The sequence below is a fragment of the Camelina sativa genome, chromosome 4 (assembly GCF_030686135.1).
Source record: "Camelina sativa cultivar CO46 ecotype springtype chromosome 4, ASM3068613v1".
Lineage (NCBI taxonomy): Eukaryota > Viridiplantae > Streptophyta > Magnoliopsida > Brassicales > Brassicaceae > Camelina > Camelina sativa.
Window position 1 is genome coordinate 6467330 of NC_141883.1, and position 7063 is coordinate 6474392.

Below are 7063 nucleotides of genomic sequence, written 5' to 3' on the forward strand. Positions count from 1 at the left end.
ACAAGAAATCAACCCACTTACCTTAGTCATTGCAACATCAATTTGCATATCTTTTGACTGTAATTTTTTGCTAACCATATTCATCACATGCAATATATCAAACCAAATAATAGTAGATAATAAAAATTCAAAACTACTAAGCTCATTCATTGCTAGAGATTTAGCTTCACTTTGAATCATTGAATCATTATCATTTTCAGCTACTTCAAATAAAGCTTCTAGTATATCAAAAATTTGAAATCTAATGGCTTTAATACTTTCAACACGACTTTCTCATCGTGTCGTTGACAATTGCTTAAGAGTTAAACATTTCACATTTTGTTTCAAAATTTCCCACCTCTTTATAGAATTAGCAAACAAAGTATATAAACGTTGTACGACTCCAAAAAAATCTTTAACTTTCACTGAATTATTTCCAATATCACACAAAACAAAATTAAGACTATGGCAAGCACATGGAGTATAAAAAGCTCTAGGATTAACATCCAAAAATCTTTTTTGTACACCTTGTTTGTTTTCCTTTCATATTTGATCCATTATCATATCCTTGACCTCTAACATTATCTATATCAAGATCTAGAGATTTTAAAACATCTTTTAACACTTCAAAAAGACCATAGCCGGTTGTATCATCTACTTTCAAGAATCCAACAAAATACTCTTCTACTTTAAAAGAGTTTGAGGAAAAAGGAACGCACCTTAGAATTAAAGACATTTGTTCCTGATGGCTAGCATCACCCCGGCTCTGGACATGTGCAAGCGGTGCAGCAGCACCGGGTCCAAAGGCCCAAAAAAAAAATTTCCTTCTGTAAGCCCATATTGTATATTATTTGTTTATTTATTTGTTAATTAAAAGGCAAAGGAAACCTAATCTATTATATCGTTGTTTACTCTTTTTTTGCCGGAGATCACGAGACGATCCGATGGATAATCACAAGAGGAGCTGTAGAAAACTGCAGGTAAATCGATAAATCCATCAGATAGAACTTTTAATTTTGATCTAGCCGTTAGCAATTTCTACTTTTTCCTCATAAATCTGTAATTTTCTGTTCTGAATTTTATTTTTCTCTAAGTGCCGAGTGTTTGTATTGTTCCTTCTGTCTCAAAATTCCAGCAAGTTTGGGACATCTACAACAAGGTTTTACAAGAACAAGACTACAATTATTCAGTTTCATTTTTCAAACAAGTACCATCTTCTTTGCAACAATCCAGGTTCTATCGCTTCTTGAACTTTTAATTCTTGTATTGGATTGTTTGAATTTTGATTGTTCAATTAGATATGCCTCCATGTGGTCATACTAAACGACAAAAAAAAAGAACATATAGAAAAATTCATACAATCACAAAAAGGGGCTTTGGATAAATTTATTGTGAAAGAGAATCATGGTGTTTCTAGTGCTAATGAGGATGTCAATGATATAAATAATATAGAAGTCCTAGATGCTTATGTAGTTCTTGATGAGGTTGATGATGTTGGTGCTAGTGTTTTTGATATCTATGATCCAAAAAGTTGGGATACGCTTGATTTGAAAATGATAGAAACTTTAGCAATAAATAGACCAAAAAGAGATTTATCTATTGTAAAAGGTCCTAAAAACAAATCTTCTAGAAGATTTATGTCATCTTGCTACACTAAAGTATTATCTAATGGTGAAACAAGTGATAGAAAGTGGCTAGTTTATTCTAAAGAATTAGATAAAGTTTTTTGTTTTTGTTGTAAAATTTTTAGGAAAGGTATTAGGAAAAGTAATTAGCAAATAGTGGTCTTTCGGATTGGAGTCATATACTTGTTAGATTAGCTGATCATGAAAAAAGTAAGGAACATATGCTTAATATGAAAGCTTGGATTGAATTACGACATAGATTAAAAAAAAATGAAACTATTGATAAAGTTGCTCAAAAACAATTTAGGAAAGAAAAAGAGTATTGGAAAAATGTATTAATACGAATTATTGCAATTGTGAAATATCTTGCAAAACATAATTTGGCATTCCGTGGAACAAATGAAAAATTATATCAACGGAGTAATGGTAATTTTTTAGGATTAGTAGAGACATTAGCAGAATTTGATTTGGTGATGAAAGAGCATGTTAATCGGATTACTAGTGGCACCATTCATCATCATTATCTTGGTCATAATATTCAAAATGAATAAATTCTTTTGATTGGTTCAAAAATTAAATCAAAAATCATTGCAAGAGTAAAAGAAGCAAAATATTTTTCTGTAATTTTGGATTGCACGCCTGATACTAGCCAGGCCCGGCTCAAACTTTTGGTTGACCCGGTGCTATCATGAGGAAAGGACCCTTAAATATAACCTCAAAAAAATTACATTTCTTAGTTCTGTTCAAAAAGCTTCTAACATCGACTATAAAGAAAAACATAGCACAACAAAAAAACAGGGGATTTTCATCCATCGTAATAGATGGTCACTGCATAAATTTTTATATAAACAAGGCCTTCCTTTGTACATGATCTGCAGCAAAATCGTCAATCAACGTTTCAACATCTAGTTCTTCTAAGAAGTTGTTTTCGATCGCCATTAAAGCTAGTCCATTCAATCTGTCTTGTGACATAGATGCTCTTAGATATGACTTCAAAAGCTTCAATTTTGAGATCCTCATTATATTATTTATATCATTGACATCCTCATTAGCACTAGAAACACCATGATTCTCTTTCACAATAAATTTATCCAAAGCCCCTTTTTGTGATTGTATGAATTTTTCTATATGTTCTTTTTTTGTCGTTTAGTATGACCACATGGAGGCATATCTAATTGAACAATCAAAATTCAAACAATACAATACAAGAATTAAAAGTTCAAGAAGCGATAGAACCTGGATTGTTGCAAAGAAGATGGTACTTGTTTGAAAAATGAAACTGAATAATTGTAGTCTTGTTCTTGTAAAACCTTGTTGTAGATGTCCCAAACTTGCTGGAATTTTGAGATAGAAGGAACAATACAAACACTCGGCACTTAGAGAAAAATAAAATTCAGAACAGAAAATTACAGATTTATGAGAAAAAGGTAGAAATTTCTAACGGTTAGATCAAAATTAAAAGTTCTATCTGATGAATTTATCGATTTACCTGTAGTTTTCTACAGCTCCTCTTGTGATTATCCATCGGATCGTCTCGTGATCTCCGGCAAAAAAAGAGTAAACAACAATATAATAGATTAGGTTTCCTTTGCCTCTTAATTAACAAATAAATAAACAAATAATATACAATATGGGCTTACAGAAGGAAATTTTTTTTTTGGGCCTTTGGACCCGGTGCTACTGCACCACTCGCACATGTCCAGAGCCGGGGCTGCCCACGGTGGACATCCGAACTTAAATATGGAGTCCAAATTAGTTTGGAAAGACTCACAACAACCATAAGAACAAAAGAAGAATCCGTTTTTTTACTCTTAAGAATGAAGGGTCCTGGACAACGACATTGACATGTGTTGCAAAGCGGCCGTGAAGAGCTATTGTTAGACAGCAGTTGAATATGTTTTCTTGTCATTCCTCCTGGTTTGGCGTATCTGATATCCCCGACTACACAAAAATCATGCAAAGTGACTCCACAATCTTTACAAGTGTAGAACCAAGTCTTTGGATTTGTTTCTCTTTCGCAAATATCAAACCAGTATTTGCCGCTTGCCTTTTTATCACCATAACATAGAGTGAATGGATGATCATCATAAATGGGAAGTCATGTTACCGTTAATGGTAGAGTGGCACAACGAAAATCCAAAAAGTAATCGCATTTCTTACAACCTATGACAGGTGTTATTCTTTCATGGATGCCGCAGTTCCGATAAGTCTTCATGTCAATGAATTCTAGTTTGAGGAAGACTAAAAATGATGAGCATGACTTCCATGGATAAAAGGCACTGTAATGCACTGCATATTAAGTCAAAGTTCATATTCCCATAATGTGTATAGTAGATAAATCCCTGGCAAACAACTTGACGACAAGCTTCACAAACTTCTTCGTAGCGTTGACTTCGGAGGCAAAGAGTGAGAGGTTGTGGGCTCAGAAAATGTCATTTTTTTGTAAGTAAATTAGCGCAGGTTTCATGGAGAATGAAACTGCAATCTGATTCTGAACACTTGTAGAATGCGTGACAAGTACCAATGGGACGAACACATGCTCCACAGAAGCTGCTTTCTTCACCGTCGACTCTGCTGAGGCTCATGAGGTTATGTTCATGAGCGAAATGTGTGATTTTGTTGTCATCATTCCTCTTGAATGGCTCGATATCTTCAACTTCTTCAGGTACTCCATTAAGCTCTTCCCCATCCCACACGTCATCCCTTGTTGCACACGCTGAATGAATAGCGTAATGAGGGCAAAGAGAACATGAATAAGCCCCATATGACCAATCAATCTCTTCCCAACAAAGTCCACATCTCCAATATTCTCCAAGACCAAGAGGATACTTGAACGAAACACGATGATCATGGTGATTGACGTTAATAACACGAGGTAAATGAGCACACTTTTCGTGAATCATGAAATTGCATTGATGACACACATAAGGAGAACGGTCGCCTTTCATCCCACAAGCATCACAAACGAAGGATATCAATCTTGGCATGAGTGTGAGTGTATGCTCATAGACTTGGAGATTTGAAAGAGCAATTGTTGGGGGATTATGAATCGCACAAGCCAAATCCAAATTGAACTTACAAATATCACAATGATAAAGTAAGTTCCCAGCGTGGCCTCCACGTAGATGACATCTCCCATCTGTGTAATATGGAGCTCCACCGGTGAGAAGCTTAAGAGGGTGTCTGCTATGAGAATTGTGAGTAATCTCTGGTGACTCAAATACGGAAACATATCCTTAGTGAATCACCAACCTGCAAAGAGGGCAGAGGTAGCCATGTTTGCCTTCCTCATTACAAAAGTCACATTGCAGCTCCGAACCAAATCAAGCATGAGTAGAGGATGGTGGTGCCACGACATATTGAGATGGGCTCCAGCATACACGGCATTAATTATGCAATCGATATCCAAATTGAGTTTACAATCAGAGCAATGATAAAGAATGCGCTTTAGTGTTTTTACCTCAGAGATGGCATTTCGGGTCGACGGTGTGATCAGGTGCTCCCGTTGTGATAAGTTTAAGACGATGTCCATCATGACAAGGGTGGTTTACTATCTCTTGTATCCTGAATACAAATGCACATACCGTGTGAATAGAAAACTTGCATTCATCGCATGAGTAGCCACCACCATACGATCGATCGCAAGCATCGCATTCCAAGCCTTCAAAATAGTGAACGACGGATACACCATGCTCGTGTCCTTTTAATTCTAAAGCCATCTTGGTTGCGGTTAGCTGAGGTGGAGAGAATCCAAGTTAAAGTTTGGGTAATTTTGTGTTATAAACTTATAATGGATAATTTCGTGCTAATTATCTGAACACTACTAGCGACCAGTTGTCACAATGTTAAGAATATGAAAAACACTTAGGTACACCCCTACGGGTGAGCCTTTATATTCACCCCCTTCACTCTCAACCAATCAGAATATTCTATCTAATATAAATCAAAATTAAATTAAAAGACAAAACTAATTAAGGAAACCAATTTTGTATACTTTTATTTAAAGAAAGTTAAATATTGTTTTGGTTTAGATTTTACAATTAAACGAGGATATATATCGGTTTGGGTTTATAAATGAGAATTAGGGTTTAGATTTTATAATTAAAACGAAATTATATGTCGGTTTGGGTTTACAAATGAAGTGGTTAGGGTCTAGATTTTACAATTAGAACAAAACTAGATGTCGTTTTGGGTTTACAATGAGATGGTTAGGGTTTTGATTTTACAATTAGAACGAAATTATATGTCGGTTTGGGTTTACAAATGAGATGGTTAGGGTTTAGATTTAACAATTAGAACGAAAGTATATGTCGGTTTGGGTTTACAAATGAGATGGTTTGAGTTTACAAATGAGATTTTTAGGGTTTAAATGTTACAACTACAACAAAATTATATATCGGTTTGGGTTTATAAAAAAGCGATTTAAGTTTCTAATTTTATAATAAATGTGTATAGATTTTATTTCCTTATTTTATAAGGGAGTGAATGAAGAGGTTCACCCCTAGGGCACACTTAGTTAGTCTTTATTTAATTTAAACGGTAATATATCGATTGTCCCATTCAGGTTTTGTTTGCCATGTTAATTTGTTGATATGCTCAAATTTAAATTCTAGAGTTATCATCTCAAATTAACAGATCTAGAACTCTAAATTCAATGGTAAAATAAATCAGTTCTCACTGCAAATATTATTTAAGTTTAAAACTCGAAAATTTAAATGTCTTCATAAAATTCAAAGTTCAAACCAGCTTTGAAAACAAGTTTAGTTAATTCACAAAATTACTAAATCAAATCTCTTTGCAAGAAGTAATTTTGATCATCAAAGGTTTTATCAGGAAAATCAATTATACTTTCATATCAATTTATTTTTAGGTTATTGATTCTAGGTGATCAATCCATAACTAATATGAAAAACAACCTATGATGAAGATCATAAAGGATAATGAATCCTAATAATAACAGATCTAATAAACCGTAAAAACCCTGAACCTAACAAGTAAACTACTAAGACATATTGAATGAAAAACAAAACATCTTTCTGAATAATAAGCAATAGATATTAAAAGTAAAAGAGGGAGTTTAAGAATCTTCTCTCTACAAATGAATTCAGATCCATCTCTCCCAAAATCTTTCAATATCTCTCTCTCAAAAAGCTGCTAGAATAAAAATTTCCGGATTTCTAAGACCTAAAAACACTATATATATGTTTAAAAACACGTCGAGGTCTTGTGTTGCAATTGTGAAAAACTTTGGGTAATTTGTAAAACTTCCAAAACTTGGCTTCATGTGTCGGCTCAACAGGGTGTTGACCGACACCATCAGTCTTGATCAGCTTCGACTTGATTTCTTCGGTTAAATGCTCCAAAATGATCCAAATTGCTTCACTTTGCTCCGATCCATCAGTGCTAAAATCCTAGAAAACCTGAAAAAACTCAAAAACATCCTACAAACCGAATCAAAT

The 7063-nt window shown here is 34.2% G+C and overlaps 1 long non-coding RNA gene and 1 pseudogene across 1 annotated transcript; both read right to left on the bottom strand.

The window, feature by feature from the left end:
• Positions 1-2290: 2290 nt before the first annotated feature.
• On the bottom strand, positions 2291-3183 carry LOC147945499 (uncharacterized). The gene is made up of 2 exons (XR_015596226.1): positions 3094-3183; positions 2291-2938 (listed from the first exon to the last, which is right to left on the bottom strand). It is a non-coding gene; the product is annotated as an uncharacterized LOC147945499 (long non-coding RNA).
• Positions 3184-3545: 362 nt separating this feature from the next.
• Positions 3546-5323, bottom strand: LOC104783624 (uncharacterized; annotated as a pseudogene).
• Between the last annotated feature and the right edge of the window lie 1740 nt (positions 5324-7063).